We start from the raw sequence: 20,000 nt of genomic DNA, 5'->3' as shown, positions 1-20,000 counted from the left end.
AACAGTTAATAACAATAACTCTCCTTCATTGGAAGCTTTGAAACAGAGGTTGGGTGGCCACCTGTCAGAGAGATTCATGAGCTGTGATCCCTGCATTGTAGGGGGCTTCTCTAGATGACTGTTGGAACTCCCTCCCAACTCTACAATTCCATGACTCTATATTCTATAAGGGAAACCAGAAGTCCTCTTCTCTCTCCACCCTAAACTGCATCCAAAAGCACAAAGCTTCCCAAGCTCCCTGGTTATGCTTTCAGAAAGCACAAAGGAGAATGTGCTTTACGCACACGCACACATGTTCTGGCTCTTCTTGCAGGCTCCCCGCCAGAGAAAACCTTTCCCCGTCCCACCACCCAAAATTCCAAATGAGCATAGATTCCTTTGCAAAGCAGCAGGGCTCCAAACACCAGTTAAATGATCTGACAGAAGGGGATCAGGTTCCTCTGTTTGCATTTGGCTTATGAAGGCCTATGGAGGCCCTTCTCCAATGATTTTCAGGAGGGGGGGGAAGGGAAGGTTAGATGGGAAGGTGGCTCGACCCAGCATGATTCCCACTCCTTACTTGACCCCCAAGAGAAAGCCAAAGAGGAAGGCAACACACACACACACACACATCCAGCTTCCAAAGCAAAGAATTTCTTTGGCATCTAATGTCAGCATTGGCAGCTGAGCGCCTGGTTTGGAAGATGGGGTGAGTCTCGGCAGCAAAAGTAGTCGGGGAACTTGATTGGGAGTCTAGTCTCCAGAGTATTGTAAGAACATAGAATCGTACAGTAGGAACTGACCCAGTAGGAACTGGCCAGTGGCTCATCTGGTCCAGCATCCCCTTCTCACAGTGGCCAAATACCCCAAGCGACCTAGGAATCTATGGGACTGGAGATTCCACCACAGCAGGTGTTGGCAACCTAAGGCCCATGGGCCACAAGTGGCCATGGGGGTTGTTTAACCAACCCCCGAGCCACCCGTTCAGCGAGTCCCCGCGCCAATCACATCTGCACATGTGCAGATGCCAAAAACCACGGGTGCGTGCACCATGCGGCCCACGGAGGGATCTCCACTGGAGTAAACCGGCCTAGGCAAGGTAAACCTTGCCGACCCCTGAACTACAGCATCGTAAGAGACCTGCAGAACAGGGCATCCTATTTTCACCATGGCCAAAAAGGAATTGAGCAGAAAAGCACTCTCCCCTCCTGTGGTTTCCAACAATTAGCATTGCTGCCTCCGAGCTAAGATGTCCAACATAGTCCTCCCCTTCCTCATCCAATCCCTACAACCCTGCAAGGTAGCTTAGGTTGGGAGGCAGTGACTTGCCCCAACTTCATACCTAGTAAGCTTCATTTCCAACTGGGGATTTGAACCCTGATCTCCAATGTCCAACCTAATCCAAAACTCTGACCACTACACCACACTCTCTCTCATTTTACCTCTTGTTGTATGTTATTTTAAACTACTTTTAATGTTGCACTGCCATGAAACATTTAATGTAGCAGGGTGACAAAATTCACTGGAGTCATTTACAAAAAAAACAAAACCCTTTACTTCTTGGAGAAAACGGTGGGGTATAAATCTCTTCTTACCTACTTAAGAAAGCTGGAGGGGAAAGGCTAGATGGAGATGTCAGTCACCAATCCGGCATCCAGAGATCTCCATGCGGTCGCAATTGAACCCACACCAGTAGCAAAATGCACCTGGTGCCTGGCTAACTACAAACACTGGGGAGGAGATCCAAGTGTGTGCACCCCACCCCAAAAAATCTCATTGCAATTCAACAGGTGGGATAAAGCGGCAGGATGAACAACTCCCTCTCTAAGAGCAGACCATAATACCCCTTTTTGTCCCCTCCCTGAAGTAGCTTATGGCTTCTGATTTGGGAAAGGAGGGAGAAGAGAAGGGAAGGAGTGCAGAATTCAGATAGGAGAAATGAGATTTATTCCAACACAGGGGAGAGTGGTTTGTGGTGGTTTTTTTTTTTTTTCCATGCCGAAGAGTCCTCTCCAGTTCTGAGGCCTCTCAGAGCCTCAATGGGAAAATGGGGCAGAAACCTTTTTTTGCTTCTGCATCACACTGCCGACAAAAGTTAGGTTTGCATTCCATTAAGACCCCCTAGATCATCTCGATCTCCCTCCGGTGTTAGAAATTTCCCAAGTGCCAGGTGCATTTTGCAACTGGCATGGGTCCAACTGTGACCTCATGGAGATCTCTGGGTGCCAGGATGGTGACTGACACCTGCATTTTGCAGGCCCCTCCAATTTTCTTAACCAAGTAAGCAGAAGAGGTTATTTATTGCATTCCTCTCCCACCTCTTTCTCCAAGGAGTACATGGTTCAAGCCTCTCCCTACAAAGACCCTGTGAGGTAGGTTAGGAAGTTGGAAGTGGCCCAAGGTCACTCAGTGAGCTTCATGACTGAGTGGGAACTTGAACCCTGAACTCCAAGGTTCTGGTCCAAAATCAAATCACTACACTGGCTTTCTGGAGTACTTCTGCTATGTGGCAACTATACAAATTAAGTAGTTAATAAATAAGGGAAAACAAATTGTCACTTACAGAAGGATCTCAAATATGCTCCTTGAAGCTTGAATTTCTTTTATTCTGAATCATTTTGTTTGATGTTTTAATGTGTTGCAAACTGCTCTGAGATTTATTTTAAAGTTTATAAAGTGATATATAAATGAAAGAAGAATTTTCATCCATGGGAAAATGATGCCTAGACATTCCATTGTAGTGACCATAACTTAGGCTTAAGGTGGCATTTGGTGATTAGTTTATGTACCTGAGTTTCTAACACTGTCTCCTTCCTCTAACCACCTTGCAGCTTGTCGATATCCTTCTAAGGAGAAGTAGGGTGGCCACCTGTCAGAGATTCTTTAGCTGTAAATTCTGCAATGAAGAGGGTTGGACTAGATGACCCTTGGTGTCCCTCCACAATTCTATGGTTCTTAAACTGGAGTGACCAGAACTGAACACAGGACTCTTTATGGACTTGGAGGTTAAAGCCACCCAAAGTGCAGGTTCACAAGAAGCCAGGAAATCTGGTTCTGGGTTTTGCACACATCTCAGGTGCATGGAAACCTTGCAACAGTGAAGTGACACATCGCAAGTGGCAGGTTGTTACCAGAGAGGACTACAAACATCCAGATTTCCTAGCTGCTCTTCCCTCTGTCTCCCTAAGCAAGTGTTGGGAACTCTGGAGGAGGCCAAAAACCTCCTTGTTTGTTTTGGCAGAGACAGGCAGGAGACACACAAGCTGCTGATCTAGTCACCATTTTGGCCTTCCCAGAACACCTATAAATTCATACTGAGCTCCCTCAGAAAACAGGGGTTACCCGTCTTCCTGGAGGGTGGCCAGGCATCCCCAATTGCAAAAAACCCAAAAAAAACCTTTCTCCTGCAGCAGAAAAGGGCTTGATTCCTCAAGGATACACTGAACTGGCAAGGAAATAAATACAGCCTTTTTCACTTAGCAAAGATTATTCGTACAATCAAATTTTTTGGCAATGCACCCGTGGCTTCAGATTTCAGCCTCCTGTACGTCTTTTGTTTCACTCACTGTGATTTGTGATCATGTAACAGTATCATAGGGTTCTACATGTGGAAGGGACCCCAAGGATCATCTAGTCCAACCCCCTACCTTTCAGGTATCACAGCTACAGCAACATGACCACGTGGTAGCACTGAGCAATTGCAAATCATATCTGGGTGTGCCATCAACCCCTCCCAGCCATTTGGCTTGATCTTTGGGCAGTCCTGTTCGGTTACCAGGTTCCATTCATTGCTTGTTTCATTCATTCACTGGGGGTTCCTGGATTGACATCACTCCATGTGGAAAAGATTTGTGGGTCTTCTGGTAGACCAAAAAACTCAACATGAGACAACAGTGTGATGCAGCAGCAAAGAGGATGGAAGAGAGGGCAATTGATGGCTGCTGTCCATGATGACTGTGCTCAGCCTCCACTGTCGGAGGCAGCAATGCTTCAAAGTACCAGTTGCTGGAGGCCACAGGAGGGGGAAAGGGCTCTTCATTTGGGTCCTGCTTGTGGGCGTCGCACAGGGATAAGTGTGAAATCAGGATGCTAGACTAGATGGCCCAGTGACCTAATCCAGGAAGGCTTGCCTTATGTTAGCTGTGATTCCTGCATGGCAGGGAGTTGGTCTGGATGACCCATGGGATCTCCTTCCAGCTCTCCAATTCTTGTTACTTACAGCAATTATGCCCCACTCTTCAGCCAAGAAGGCTCCCAGGGGACCTTACATGCCATCAAAGCAGGCTTAAAATCAAAAAGACACACAAGGGAAGAGAAGAGAAAAATCAAAGTTCTGCATATGTAATCCAACCAAGGGGCTGCCCATTCAGCTATAGGGGATTTCTTTCTTCCCCCCCCCCCCCTTTTAGTGACCAGCAACAGATTTTAAAACTGACTCTCACAGTACAAAATAAAACAAGCAGGTTTTCCTATAACCTCTGTAAGGCAACAGTTGCTGCACCTGCAACCATTCAAAAGCTCAATAAATCCAGCCATAAATACAGATTAAAGGACAGTCAAAGGGAAAAACAGCAAATGGCTTTGAAGGCTCGTGAAATGGACTGTCCAGATAGTGAATCACTCTCCCCATCTGCAATGCTGAACCCTGACGGCCACCTGTCAGGGATTCTTGAGCTGTGATTCCTGCACTGCAGGACTTTAGGCCACATGACCCTTGGGGAATCCCTTCTGACTCTACAATTCTAGAATTCTATGGAGGCGCTGATTAATCATGTGCCTCAATATACGTGTAAGAAATAAAAACATGCAATAAATTTAAAAAGCACTTTGTTTCAGGGCGTTATTGCAGACTATTCTGCTTCCCCGTGTAGCCAAATTTAAGGAAGGAAGCAGGGGGGAAACCTCAGGTCACATTTCTGTTCTGCATTCTTTTGAGGCAAACACAAACAGGGTTGTTTTTCTTTTTGTGAAATCCTCATATCTGGGCAAGCACCTTTTAAGCCAGTGTGTTATAGTGGTTAAAGCATTGGACTAGGACCTGGGAAAGACCAGGGTTTAAATCCCCACTCAGCCATGAAGCTCACTTGGGTGACTGACCTTAGGGGCCAAATCACTGCCCTTCTCTGCCTAACCTCCCTCAAGGAGCTGTTGTAGGGAGAGAACTACGTATGCCACCATGAGCTCCTTGGGAGGAAAAAAGGTGGGATATAATTGCAATGCAAAGAGTTGGTCCACATGAGTTACAGACAGTGGTCCTCAAATCAATGCTATTAAATATACTGGGCACTTGGTCTCTTGCCCATTTCCCCTGTCTAGTCCGGCATCCTGTTCTTACAGTAGCCAAACCTCTAGGAATCTAGATATTAGCAACTGGTATTTGGAAGTATTTACTGCCTCTGCCCATGGAGGCAGAGAATAGTTATCCTGGCTAGAAGCCAACAATAGCCCTCTCCCCACAAAATTGCCTAATCCTTTTTTAAAGCCCTACAAATTGGTGGTCACCCCTGCCTCCTGTGGGAGAGAGTTCCAAAGTTTAGTTTGAAGTGCTTCCTGGGCTGGATTCAACCAGAGATAGTGAGTGGGAGGGAGAGAGGGAAGGGAAGGGAGGGGGGAAAGAGAAAGTGGGAGACAAAGAGAAAGAGGAAGAAAGGAGGGAGAAAGAGAAAGAGAGAAAAGAGGTTTCCCAAAATGTCCGCCACCACACAGAAAACAACTTTGCATGTCAACAAACCTAACCTTCTGTCGCAGCCGCGAACTGGGAGGATTTTCTCCATGGCAACCATTTCCCAGGAGAGGCCTTGTGAAGTGGAGGCCGAGACCATTCTGAGCCTGCCGTTTGCAAAACCTGATCCCCAGCGAGCAAGAGGCTCCTTCCGGTCCTTGCAGGCGCCGCTGCTGGCCCTTAGCTAAGATCCTTACATTCCCTTTAAAATCAGCTCCTTCAAGACTGGAATACCTCTGCTTACGTATCCCTCTGGATACGTAAACTTCGGGTTGCGAATGCGGCAAACCCATAGGTGTATACTTCCAGGTTTCGCCACGCGCGCATGCGCAGAAGCGCTCTATTGTGCCGCATGCGTACGTGCGCAGAAGGGCACCTCCGGTTACGGACTTTTCGGGATACGGCCGGGCCTCTGGAACGGATCCAGCCTGTAACGGGAGGTACCACTGTACTGCAATGGGCTCTCGGTGGGGTTTTTGTTGTGCTGGATCCAGAAGCTCCAGCCAGAGCAGGATTCTGCAGCCCAGTTGCTGCAAGGCCTTGTGGTATATATAATCCCTATACAGTACTCAAAAGATCTGCACTGGTTCTCCATTTGCTACTAGGGTGAGTTCAAGTGGTACAGGTGGCGACCATTATGCATGGGGGTTTTGTTTCTGACCCCAGTGCGCATCAGTGGAAGACACATAAACAGCACACCCACCCATATTCCACACTACCAAATTTTTGGTCCACTTCCTTGTCGGCAGCAACAAGTGTGTGATTGCATATCAACTGGACATGAATAAAATGGTCGCTGCCTATATACAAAGCCCTTAATAATTTAGGACCGATTTACCTGTGAGATTGCCTTACCCCACAGGAGCCCACACAACTGCTGCAGTCCTTTACAGGTACCGCATAATCCCCATTCTGCATTTGTAAGAACTCAACTCTTTTATAGTGCTGCCACCTACACTGTGGGACTCCCTGCCTGTTGATGCCTTCACTACACCATTTACTGTTTCTATTGTTGTTGCCCATGTTTCTAATGGATCTTTCTCAATATCATTTTAATTTCTATTAGTGTGCAATTACATTTTAATGTAATTTCCTGCGTTTTGAGCTTCTTCTATTTTATCTTGAATCCCGGACTGGTATTAATAGTAATAATAGTAATGGTAATAATAAATCAATAATTTAGTGTGGAAGCAGCCAAACTTTGGAACTCCCTGCCTATTGATATCAGGCAGGCACCTTCGCTGTACACTTTTCAACGCCTGCTAAAAACATTTTTTTATTTAAAACAAACCTTACCCTGTTACCTGGAATGCTGATGTGGGGTTTTTTAGTTTAATTGAATGTTTCAACCATTTTTACCAATCATCCTATTGATTTTTAGTCTTTTTGCAAACCGCTTTGAGGTTTTCTACAATCAAGCGGGGCTTAAATTTTATGGAAAGGAATACATTTAATTGGCAATCACGACGATGAGAGCTATTATTGGCTCCGACTGCATCTGCTCAGTTTCTTTCAGCGGGAGAGGTCTCTAACCTGCCTCTACCTCTGTGGGGTCTATTTTTAAACCTCAGACGTCCTTTCTACCTGAGTGGGTTCAGCAGATCTCCAGGGAACAGGAAAATGGGATTGCTGAGCTTGTAAAAGACAAAGACAAGACTCGCCCTCAGAGAGACAGCAGAAATTAGAGGTTAACACAGTTCTCTCCTAACCAACCCAAACCAAAAGCATTTGGAGAGGTTCCAAACAGTTCCAAGCAAATACAGATATCCATGTGCAAATACTTACAGTGTTAAAACAAGAAGGATATTGATAAGCTGGAAAGTGTGCAGAGGAGGGCAACCATGACGATCAAGGGTCTGGGAGCCAAGACTATGAGGAATGGTTTATCTGTGGGTTCTGCATTGTAGGGGGTTGGACTATTAGATGACTCTTGTGGCCCTATCCAATTCTATAACTCCATGAATGAGACAGTTGGGCATGTTTATTCTGGGGAAGAGTTGGCAGAGAGGGGATATGAGAGCCACCTTCAAATATCTGAAGGGCTGTCACACAGAATATGGAGCCAATTTAGAGAACTTTTTTATGCCTTCCCAATGCTTAACATGGATCATCACAAATCTATTGCAAAAAAAAAACCCCAAACAGAACAAAGAAGTTTCTTTTAAATGTTTATATTTTTATATGCACTTTCTGGCTAATTGTTTTCTTTTCCTGTTCCATGTTTCATTTGTATAATAAGCAGAGCATAGTTGCTTGGAGTGGGGGCTTGTACATCAATACAAATCCCACGTAAGGGTTTTTAGCTGGTCTGCACTTGTTGTGGAGCCTGGGGGCGGGGGAATTCACCCGGGCCCAAATCCACTCTTGGGTTTGGTGTGAATGACCCTCCCCTGGGATCTGTGGCTCCTCAAGGAACAGGCTGCTTGCTGATGCATTGAGCTGAGACAGCCTCCTCCTGCTTCAATGTAGTTTCCAATTTTTATTCCTCATTCTACAATAAGTGACTCATTGGCCATGTGCAACGCTCAAAGCGAATTCCAGGCTTGTACTGGCACGAAACATTCATTAAGCAAATCAGAGAGTTGCAGATTCAGCATAAGCAATGTGGGGATAAATTTCTAAGTGGAGATACCCAGGTCAGAATGACCCACAGGGACCTCCAAGCCCAAATGGAGCGAAGGAGTCCCAGACCAGAGAACTGGGCTACAGCTCATCCAATTACCGTATTTTTCTGTGTATAAACTAGGTTTCCTTTTACCAAAAAAATAGGTTTAAAATTGGGGCTCGTCTTATACATGGGTAGTGCTGAGGGGGTGTTTTCTTAATTTGGAGTACCCAAAAATAGGGGGCGTCTTACACATGGGGGCAACTTATATACGGAAAAATACGGTAATTTCAATAGGGGCAAATGTCAGGTTCTGCACTTAGGAAGGAATAATCAGATGCCGAAATATGGGGGGGGGCACCCGGCTTTATAGCAGGACATGTGAAAAGGAAGATGAGGTCTTGGGGGACCACAGGCTTAAAATGAGTCAACAGCAAAAAAAAAAAAAAAGGCTCATGCAATTACAGGCTGCATTAACTGAACTCAAGTGTCCCGATCAAGAAAAATCACAGCACTACTATATACTGCTTTAATCAGACCCCACTGGGAGTGCTGTTTCTGGGCACTACAAAATTCTAAGTATTGTAGAACTGTAGAGTTGGAAGGACCCTAAGGGTCATCTAGTCCAACCCCCTGCAATGCAGGAATCTCAATTAAAGCATCCTTGACAGATGGCCACCCAACCTCTGCTTTTAAATCCTCCATGGAAGAGGACTCCCAACGGAGTCCATTCCACTCTCAAGCGGCTCTTACTGTCAGAAAGTTCTCCCTGATGTACGGTTGGAATTTCCCTTCTTGTAATTAGGAATCCATGGGTTCAAGTTACAAGGAGGATATTCAAGAAGCACATTGGCAAGGTTGATCGTGCGCAGCAGAAGGCAACCAAGATGATGAAGGATCTGGAAAGCAAGACTTAGGTGGTTAAGCTGTGATTCCTGCATTGCAAAGCATTGGACTAAGATGATTCTCAGGGTCCCTTCCAGTTTGTTTTCTGATGCTCCAGGGTAGAAGACCCAAACCAATGGATTCAAGTTAAAATAAAGGAGATTCAGACTAAACAAGAAGAACTTTATTGATGGTAAAACCATTCTGAAAATGGTGTGTTAAGGATATTCAGAATTATCGAGCATTCAGAAGTATTCCTGCCTCCAACTGTGGAGGCAGAGTATAGCCACTGTGGCCAACAGAAATTAATAACCCTCTCCCCCATGAAGTCTAATCCTGCTTTAAAGCCATCCAAGTCTGAGGCTGTCATGAGCTCCTGCAGAAGTGAGTTCCACAGTTTAACTAAGAAGTCTTTCCTTCTAACTCTCCTGAATCTCCCAACATTCAGCTTTGCTGGATGTCCACTTTCTCTAGGCCACGGATAATTTCATAAGCCTCTATCATATTTGCCTCTTACTCATATGCCCTCTAAACTAAAAAGTCCCAAACAATGCAACCTTTCTTCATGCACTGCAACTCTTCTTTTTTGGAAGTTTTTAAGCAGAGGTTGGTTGGTTGGTTGGTTGGGTGGCTGTCTGTCACAGGGGAGTCATTCCATCCCCTTGACAGTTTTGGTTGCCCTTTCCTGAAACTTTTCCAAATATCCTTCTTGAGGTGACGTGACCAAATATTCCAAACACACCAAATATTTGTATAATGCATTGCGATACTGGAAGCTTTATTTTCAATTCCTTCCCTAATGACCCCTAGTACCAGGGAGTTTGCGCCCATCAAATAAAGGGGACCCAGAGTTGCCGTATTATCTCCAGGTTTTGGGGAGGGAGGGCAGCAGCACCTGGAGTGGGAGGAGGAAGGAAGAGGGAGCAGGCCTCATCCAATCACATTTGCCTCATAGACAAAGAAACGAGGTCACACAAGCTCGGAGCCTCTGAAAAGGAAAGGGAGTTCATTACTTGTCAAGCCCTTTTCAATGGGGTGGAATGTGGGAGGGCCCCCTTTTCAAGGGCCAATCCATCACCCAGAGCTGGGGGGGCAGGGAGGTGAGAGAGAGGAGGCCCTTTGCAGACAACACACCACCCTGCCAGCCTTGACAGCTGGGATGCTCAGAGTGCAGATACAGATCCAGGCTCGCAGGGCAAAACATATTCTGGTTGGTCTCGAGGGAGAATGGCCCATACCATGTAAATCAGGGTAGTCCGACGTACAGCTTTCCGCAACATTTGATGTCCCCCCTCCCTCCTTCAAGCTGCCTCCCCAAAGCCTGGTAAGTGGGGCAGGCTCTGGGCTTTGGAAAGGAGGTGGGAGGGTGTCAAATTCTGGCCGCTCTCCAGCACCAGCAGCACCACCATGGTGAAACAAGGCAGTGTGCGGCCCGCAGGTTCTATGATGAAGTAATCTTGTGGCCTAGTTGTTATGAAAACGTGGACCACCCTAATGTAGAATGTAGAACTGTAAAGTTGGAAGGTAACCTGCAGTGGTCATCTAAGTCCACTCCCCTGCAATGCAGGAATATCAACTAAAGCATCCATGACAGGTAGCCATCCAGCCTCTGCTTAAGAACTTCCAGCGAAGGAAGGCGCACCACCTTCCAAAGGACCCTGTTCCAAAGGAGCCTGTTCCACTGCCCAATGGCTATTGCCCTCAGAAGGTTCTGCCTAACGCTTCGTTGTTTGCAGTTGATTGGACTGGATGACCCTTGGGGGTCCTTTCCAACCCTAAAATTCTTTGATTCTGTGCAACAATTCTAGAGTGTTCCTTTGCAGGGGGTTTAAAGCTCTTAAAGCAGAAATACGATCCCACTGGGTGGGAAAAAAATAATTGCTGGAATGAGGAAGGCTTCAGAAATTGAGAGGGGAGAATGAGCAATGTGTTCAGCAGACTAAGCAATCCAGCAGGACCCTGTTAAAGTGGGAAATGATCTGCAATAATTATTCCAGTCGTCTCTCTGGAACCAAAGTCCTGCTCAGAGAGAAAGAGTCTGAAGGCAGGAATGGATCAGGGACGCTCTACAGGTCTAGAGGGGCTGGAGGGGATCCCGGAAGGTATATGGGGATGCCAGCAGCAGGCTCCCAGCAAAGAGAGGGGCCACAGCAGGCTGGCAACCCCTTGTGGAAAAACAGTTCAAATCCCAACATGCCAGTATTCAGGTAGGGGCTGGAAGGCAGGTGGAGATGCCCTCTGATTTAGAGTCTGCTGGATCAAACCAAAGGGTGGGAAACCCACAAGCAGGATTTGAGCATAGCAGCACTCTCCCCTCCTGGGGTTTCCAACAATACGCTGTCTCCATCTTTGGAGGCAGAGCACAGCCATTGTGGCTATTGATAGCCCTCTCTTCCTCCATGAATTTGTCTAATCCTCTTTTAAAGCCATCCAAGTCGGTGGCCGTCACTGCCCTGCTGCAGGAGCGTAACTAAGGAAGAATTTCTTTTATCCGTCCTGAATCTGCCAACATTCAGTTTCGCTGGATGTCCACGAGTTCTGGCATCATGAGAGAAATAAAACATTTCTCCAGGCCATGAATAATTTTATAAACTGCCGCCATATTGCCACTTCCCTGCTTTTCCTCTGAACCGAAAAGTCCCAAACGCTGCAATCTTTCTTCATCAGGGCATCACTCCAACCCCTTGATCATCTCAGCTGCCCTTTTCTGAACCTTCTCCAACTCTGCAGTGCAGTTGCGAATTCCTACGTTGCAGGGGGTTGGACTAGATGAGCCTTGGGTTCCCCTCAAACTCCACAATTCTATGATCCTTTTTGAGGTGAGTTGCCCAGTACTGTGCACAGTAACTCACAGATCAGATTAGGGGTTTCTGAACTTTCTCTCCCCGCCCCCCATCACAGCTGGGTAGGAAATCTATAACTGGTTTTATCCTGGACTTCGCCTCCAAGATCATTTCACTGACACTCACCCTAAGTGCGTCTGCCTACTTTGAAGTATTTGGCAACAGTTAGGCAGAGATACAACCTTTATTGCATTTCCTATGAATCACTGTAACTGCATATATATTTTTTGTAACAAAAGTAATTTTATGCTTTTTACCCTTTGCAGGGGGGTTTCTTCCATTTTTAATTGGGTGAGCTTTCTTTCAAGTTACTGGTTCAGTCTCCCATTTCTTCCTTCCAGATATATTTTACTGGCAGACAAAAAAAGGACTCTGAAAGCAGGAGTTGCGGGGGGGACGGACCAGATGCAGATTCATTTCAATAGCCCAGACACAATAGCCTTCGACCCTGTAGAGTCGTTAGGATTACAGATAGCCAATATCATACAATTTCAGCACTTTAGCTCAGAGAAGAGCTGAGAGATGATATCATCATCATCATCTATTTCTTTATCCCCCGCCCTTTTTCCTGAAAGGAACTCAAGGCGGCTTACAAATAAAATAATAGCTAAAAACACAGGGAAGGAGAAGCAATAATTTAAAAACACTTAAACATTAATATAATTAAAATGACATATATAATTTGGAATAAACGGTATTGCATCTAATATAGATATAAATAAAGCTCTATTAAAAACAAATAATCACAATAAAAGCAGCACAGCACCAGGCGTTTCACTAAAGCAGCCAGTCGCCAAGCAGGCTGTTGAAACAAGGTTTTCACCTGCTGGGAGAAGGATAGCAAGGAGGGAGTCAGTCTGGCTTCTCTGGGGAGGGAGTTCCTAAGCTGTCTGAGAGGAGCCACCAGCGAGAAGGCCCTTTCCTGCAACACCACCAAGTTGAGGGTGGTGGGACTGAGAGAAGGGCCTCCTCCAAAGATCTCAAAGCCCAGGCAGATTCATATGCAGGAATACAGTCTTCTAGATAGCCTGGGCATAAACTGTAGATATAAGCCACCTGAAGATGGAACAAGCTTGTTTTCTGAAGCATCAGACGGGAGGACCCAGATTCAAAAACAAGGAGATTCCAACTGAACATTAGGAAAAAACTTTCTGAAGGTAAGAGCTTTTCCAGAGAGGAACACAGTCCCTTGGAAAATACTGGACTATCCCTCATTGGAGATTTTTAAACAGAGGTCAGCTGATCATCTGTCAGGGATTCCTTTAGCTGTGATTGCTGAATTGCAGGGGTTTGGACAATTCTAAGATTCTTTTTAGGAAAAGAGAAACCAGCCTCCAGGATCACACTTTCCCCCTAACACTTTTTAGCTGCTTGCACATTTTCAGGAGCATAAGCAAATTATGGGGACTTCTGAGTTAAGGGCAGCTTTTCAGTGCTGCCTCGCTGACAAGTCAGGCATCTGTGTGCCTTTCGGTGGCCTCTGGTCAAGCTATTTCTGCAGGGCAAAGTCTTGGCCTGGGGGAGGCCAAGACAAGCTTGTACAAAAGAGCTTACTGGGTCAGGCCAGAGGCCCACCTACTCCAGTGTCCTGTTCTCACAGTGGCCAAACAGTTGCCCCTCGTGCAAAACCCGCAAACAGGATTTGAGCACAAGAGTCACTCTCTGCTCTTGTGGCTTTCAGCAGCATTTGCTGCCTCCAACAGTGCAGGCGGAATACGTAGATATCCTGGCTAGTAGCCACCAATAACACTGTGCTCTCCTCCTTGAATTTGTCCAATCCTCTTTTAAAGCCACCCAAGTTTGTAGCCTTCATTGTCTCCCGTGGGAGCAAGTGTCGTCATTTAACTACATACTAAGTGAAAAAATCCTTCATTTTATCTTCCAACATTCATCTTCATGGGATGCCAATGTATTCTGGTGTTCTGTGAGAGGGAGAAGAACTTTCCCCTACCCACTTTCTCAATGTCAGGCATGTCACCACCTACTTGCCTTTTCTCTAGGCTACAAAAATCCCAAACGCGGCAATGTTTCTTCACGGGAGAGTTGCTCCGTGCCCTTGATAATTTTGGTTGCCCTTTTCCAACCATGCACTATCCTTTTTCAAGTGAGGCAACCAGAACCGTACAGAACAGTATATTGCAAGTGTGGTTGGCACCAAGAGATTTATCTAATGGAATTAGGTTACCAGTAGTTTTATTTTCAATTCCTTTCCTGGTGTACAGCCATCAAGCTCCCTTAACTGGGAGGCAAACCTTGCTCCGAAAAGAAAGAAAGAAAGAAAGAAAGAAAGAAAGAAAGAAAGAAAGAAAGAAAGAAAGAAAGATTGTCTGGGCATACACAGAGTGAGCAACATCTTAAAAACATGCTTCTCTCCTGGGAGACGAAGGTGGCCTGAAATGGACTCCCTGCTTCCCTCTCACGGGAGACCAAGATCATGTTGGTGGCAAAACTAAACAAAGGAATGGCACTCCTCACAAAAGCAAAGCTGAGTTTGCAGACAGGCCTGCAGGCAATTGCACACTCTTTCTTTTAATTAGCACGCACATTTGCAAACTGCCCTCCTGTTCCAAGTGAAGACCAATCGCTCCCACTCCTGCATCTCCACACACACACATACTTGCCCTGTCTCAGCCATTTCAGGGGCTGCTTGCTTAAGAGACCATGTTTTAAATCAAAGGGAAGGGAGAGCGCACCAAGCAGTTCCCTCGCAGCCCTGCCTCTTTGGGGCCCAGGCAGAGACAGCAGTTTTGCAGAGCGAGAAAGAAGAATGCAAATGTTCAGAAGGGCTTGCAAAGGCAGGACAGGACCCGGCTGGAGCAGAGAGCATCAGAAGAGCTCTGCTGGATCAGGCCAATGGCCCATCTAGTCCAGCATCCTGTTCCCACAGTGGCTGACCAGATGCCCATTATGGGTTTGAGTGCAAGAACAAAAGAAGGTGATTTCTTAATAAAAATATATGGAACTCTATCTCTTCCTGCCATTACATGCCTCACTTTCTCAGCCTCCTTTCCTACAGATATTAAAAAGAGAAACATAAGAAGAGCCTGCTAGGTCAGGCCAGCCAGTTGCCCTAATAGAAAACCCCCAAGCAGGATTTGAGCGCAAGAGCTCTCTCCCCTCCTGTGGTCTTCAGCAACTGAGATTCAGAAGCATGGCTGTTTCCAGCTGTGGAGGCAGAGCATGGCCATTATCCTGGCTAGTAGCCATCAACAGCCCTCTCCTCAAGGAATTTCTCTCATCTTCTCTTAAAGGCATCCAAGCTGGCGGCCATCACTGCCTATTGTGGGAGTGAGTTCCATAGTTTATGTGTAAATAAGTACTCTTCCATCCCTTTTCCTCACCTTTTATCTAAACCAAAAAGTCCCAAACTCTAAAACCCTTCTTCACAGGGGAGCTGCTCCATCCAACAGAGGTTGGATAGCCACCTGCCAGGGGCTGGGCTAGATGACCCTTGGGATCCCTTCCAACTGTACTATACGCAACTATGATTAAGGAGCACCTTGCAGGGAATGGGAGGCTCTTAATTCTGCATCAACACAAGGGGGAAGGGGCTTACTGACATAAGGGGGGCTCTCTCTGGTCCTCATCATCTATAAAAAGCCAAGCTGGGAAGCTTCCCATCTCTGGTTGCCCATTGAGATATCGTGCACTGACAGCATTCAGCTGCGCAAGGTTGTGCCCATTACTGTAAATAGACCTTTGTCAAGGGCCTCTGGCAAACGGGGGACAGCAAATCTGACCTCAGTCCTGAGGGGGCTCAGTTGTCCGCCCTCAGGCTACTGGCCGGCAGGAGGTGCGGGATGTTCAGCAACGACAAACAGGGGAGGAAGAAGCAGGTTGTAGAACTTTAGAGACATCTGGCCCAACTAGTAAAAAATAAAATATTATTTTAAAAAAAAATCTGGCCCAACTACTGCAAGTTAGGAATCACAGCTCAATAATCCCTTCACAGGTAGCCATCCAGCCTCCAAGGAATGGCAGCCCACCAGCTTCTGAGGGAGTCCATTCCACTGTATATCAGCCCTCCATGATTGCTCAAGAACTTTGGATGGAAGCAAAAATCCATCCAGCCCACAATATTCTACTTTCCACAGCAGACAGGAGGAAGAAGGAAATAAGGAAGAATTCTACCCCCAACCACTTGCCAGCTTCCAAGCCCATGGCATTTAGAGGTAGAATTTTCCTGCACATGGAAGGTACGCTGTGGCTACTCAACTAGCTTGCAATACAATTGGGAAGTGGGGAGAATGGGGAAGGGGATCCAAGGGCCATCTAGTCCAATCCCTGTTTCCCCGCCTCGCCACCCAAAAAATTCAGGAATCATGGCCAAGTTTATTTTGGCTTGCCTGGCACCACCATTACTCATCTTTAGGTGCCAGGCAAAAAATTCCTTTTTGCCACGCCTTGGCTTTTAATCATCTATCGCCTTTTTGCGTGGGTGGGATGTTTTAACATAGGGGGTTTTTTTAAGGAAAAGACACACCTTTCTTTCTTTCTTTCTTTCTTTCTTTCTTTCTTTCTCTCTCTCTCTCTCTCTCTCACACACACACACCTACACACACACACACACACAAAATGCTGGTTATCATGTATGTATGGGGGTGTTGGGTTGTTGTTGTTTTTGCTTAAAATATTGAAAATCACTTTGAGTTGCCCTTACACCAGGCTGCCTCAGTGGGAGAGATGGGCTCATTCCATCATTTCTGTCAAAAATGCAGACCCATCAGCCCCTGAACTGTGGCAGCTGCCCACTGCAGCAACAACAGTTTAGAAACTGCTGTCTGAGTTCTGATATTTTTGGTCCCACCTCGTCCCGTTTTCCTTGTGTGCTGTGTTTGTTTGTTTGTTTGTTTGTTTGTAAGATTCTTAGCCTCCATGGGCAGAGAATGTCTCATTTTCATTTTTTTACTGAAGCTGCTCTGGGAGCCTTTTTGGCTGACGGGAGGGGATGAAAATGCTCTGAATAAATGTAATGAAAACGAAATGTAATGTAATGTAATAATATAATAATGGTTTCCCCAGGCTGCAACACCTCAACCTGGAGGCAGAAACTTTAAGGACCTGCTGTCTCTTGTCTCCCTGATATGGGGAAAGGTCGGGTGGCCACCTGTTGAGGATTCTTTAGCTGTGATTCCTTCACTGTAGGGGGTTGGGCTGGATGACCCTCAGGGTCCCCTCCACCCCTAAAATTCTGGTTCTATGCTGACAAGGCCTCGCTTCTTTCAATAATCGCACCACAGCATTACGGATTCAGCACAAGGGAAGCTCATATAGAGGGATATAGGTGGAGCAGCCAATCCTGCGATCCCACCCACCCCTCTGCCTGCAACCTGACAATGGTATGGCCCCGGTACACCTGATGTCTCAGGTGAAACAACACCTATTGCCTTCCCTTTTCCCAATCCCAGGCCCGGGAGCCCTTGGCTCCTGTCCAGCTCCTCCTCCACCAGCCTCTTTTCTAAAGTGGAGCAAGGCCGACATGAAGCCCTGCACTCCTCTCAGCACCTGAGGAAATGAGAGGCCGTTGTGGCTGTTGGATGAGGGAGGCATCCTGGTCTCATAGAGGCCAACCAGATGCACCAGGGTGAAAGCAGCAAGGTAGCTACTCTCCCGCTGTGCGGTTTCCAGCAACTGCCATTCAGAAGCATGAGGCCTTGTAAGAACACAATGAGATCCCATGTAGCCAAGCATCCTGTTTTCTCAGTGGTAGACCTTATGCCGTCTGCTGGGAAGCCTGCAAGGAGGATTCGAGGACAAACGAACTCCCCCTCCCGAGGTTTCCATAAGAACACAGGATGAGGCTGACTGGATCAGGCCAAGGGGCCCATCCGAAACAATATCCTGTTCTCACATTGGCCAAACAGATTTTCTCTATGCTGCGCCTAATTGAATACACTAGGTTTACTGACTAAAATGGCAAGAAGGAACTTTGATTTTTTGTGAATAGTGAGGCCAGTCAGGTCAGTCACAATCCCTGGGTCAAACCAGGTAATAGGACCCGAGCACAAGAGTCCTCTCTCCTGTGGTTTCCAGCAACTGGGGTTCAGAAGCATTGCTGCCTCCGGAGGCAGAGCATAGCCATTGTGGCTAGAAGCCATCAATAACCCTCTCCTCCTCCACGAATTTGCCCAATCCTCTTTCAAAGCTATCCCATTTTGTGGCCATCACTGCCTCCTGTGGCAGTGAGTTCCATAGTTCCCCTTGATCATTTCAGTTGCCCTTTTCTGAACCAGCCTGAAACCTATTCTTTGTTCGGAGTCTTTACTTCTAAGAAGGGACATATGGAAGCCCGTGTGGATCAACATTTACCCGATGAAAACAGTGAAGGGCTTTTGAGGAAGATCCTTAGGAAAGGAGCTGAAAACAAAAATGCCACATCATATTTTTTTTTAAAAAAAAAACACCTATGGTCTGTCTTCATTTGGAACATCCTGTGCACAGTTCTGCTCACCTCAAAACCTCAAAGATGAAAAAGGTTCAGAAAATCAAATGAGCAAGGGGATGGAGGATCTCCCCTTTGAGGAAAGGCTGCTGTGATTGGGGCTTTACAGTTTGGAGAAAAGGTGAGTAAAAGGTAACATGACAGATGTTTCAAAATTTTTGCAGGGCATGGAGAAAGTGGAGAGGGAGAAGTTTTCCTCCCTGTCTAACACTAGAATTCGTGGGCAATTCGGTGAAGCTGAATGTTGGAAGATTCGGGGCAGATCAAAGAAAGTCCTTTTTCACTCAGTGCAAACTACAGAACGTGCTCCCCCGGGAGGCAGTGATGGCCACCAACTGGGATGGTTTTAAAAGACGAATGCACAAATTCATGGAGAAGACTATCAACGGCTACTAGCCAGAATGGCTATGCTCTGCCTCCAGTTGGAGGCACCTTCTGGGTATCAGCTGGTGGAAACTGCAGGAGGAAAGAGGACTCTTGTTGCCCAGGTCCTGCTTGCTGGTTTTCTGCAAGAGACATCTGATTGGCCATTGTGTGGACAGGATGCTGGAATGGAAGGATGAAACCTTATCCAGCAGGTTCTTCCGACGTCCTTATGACTTCTCCACAAAATTTCACCCCTTGGCTCCGAGATGTTACCCCGTTACCCCGAATCGAGCAACCCCGGACGTCTGGCATTGCAGAAAAAAGGATGACTGAAATCACCCAAGCAAGGCCATTGTTCTCCTTTCCCCGGAAAGATATTTGCTACGCAGACTTCCCCCTTCAGGCACGAGGGGATAAAATTAAAACCAGACCAGCGTCTGTCTGTCTGTCTGTCTGACACACTCACAGACACGCGCATATATACAGGGACTTTTCCTGGAAGGAAAATTCCAACAGACGATCAAGAATCAATAGCAAATTTGAAACGCAGAACGAATCGTAAGCATTTCACGAATTATTCGAGACATCTTCGCCCTGCAACTACAAAGAAATAAATGTTTAAATATTATGAAAAGGTAGAGAACTCCGATTCCATTATCTCTACCAAAATACAAAACAAATGATTGCCTCCTTACCTAGAAGCAATGCTAGATGTCCCCTTCCAACTCTACAATTCTATAAAATTGAAGATTTAAAACAGGTAGTAAAATCTGGTAAAGCGGTGTTTGTTCCTTCCTTCAGATATTTAACTCAAGAATGTTAACCAAAGGGATGTTTTAAGAAAAGCTAAAAGTTTCCCCACAATCCTGGCTTGGGTGGCATTCAGATAGTTATAAACTACTGTTTTAGAGTAGCAGAAGTTATGTCGGAGCGAGGAAAAGAAAACCGGAGGCAGGAGTAGAGCACAGAAATTTGAAACGATTTCATTTTTTAAAATGATTTTTATTACAGTTTTCACAATACAATAAAATACTATTTGGAACACACAGAATCAAAAAGACAAGAAAGAGGATAGAGAAAGGGAACAAGACAGGAACAAGAACGGAAAAGAAGAAAAGAACAGAGAGATAAGAAACATTAAAGATAAAGGAAGAAAAC

The 20,000-nt window shown here is 46.2% G+C and overlaps 2 protein-coding genes across 2 annotated transcripts in view; both read right to left on the bottom strand.

Annotated features, from left to right (window-relative positions):
- The window catches only part of LOC310836721 (uncharacterized protein), a gene marked incomplete at its 5' end in the record, with an annotated part of 135,592 nt that overhangs the window by 73,801 nt on the left and 41,791 nt on the right, over positions 1–20,000 (bottom strand). The window lies entirely within an intron of this gene.
- EFNB1 (ephrin B1) overlaps positions 1–20,000 on the bottom strand; it is a 72,309-nt gene that overhangs the window by 45,556 nt on the left and 6,753 nt on the right. The gene's annotated exons all lie outside the window — the stretch shown is intronic.

The sequence above is a fragment of the Podarcis gaigeae genome, assembly GCF_964106915.1.
Source record: "Podarcis gaigeae genome assembly, chromosome: Z".
Taxonomy (NCBI): Eukaryota; Metazoa; Chordata; class Lepidosauria; order Squamata; family Lacertidae; genus Podarcis; species Podarcis gaigeae.
The sequence above is the reverse complement of the archived record's forward strand: the minus strand, read 5'-3'. Positions and strand labels throughout refer to the sequence as shown.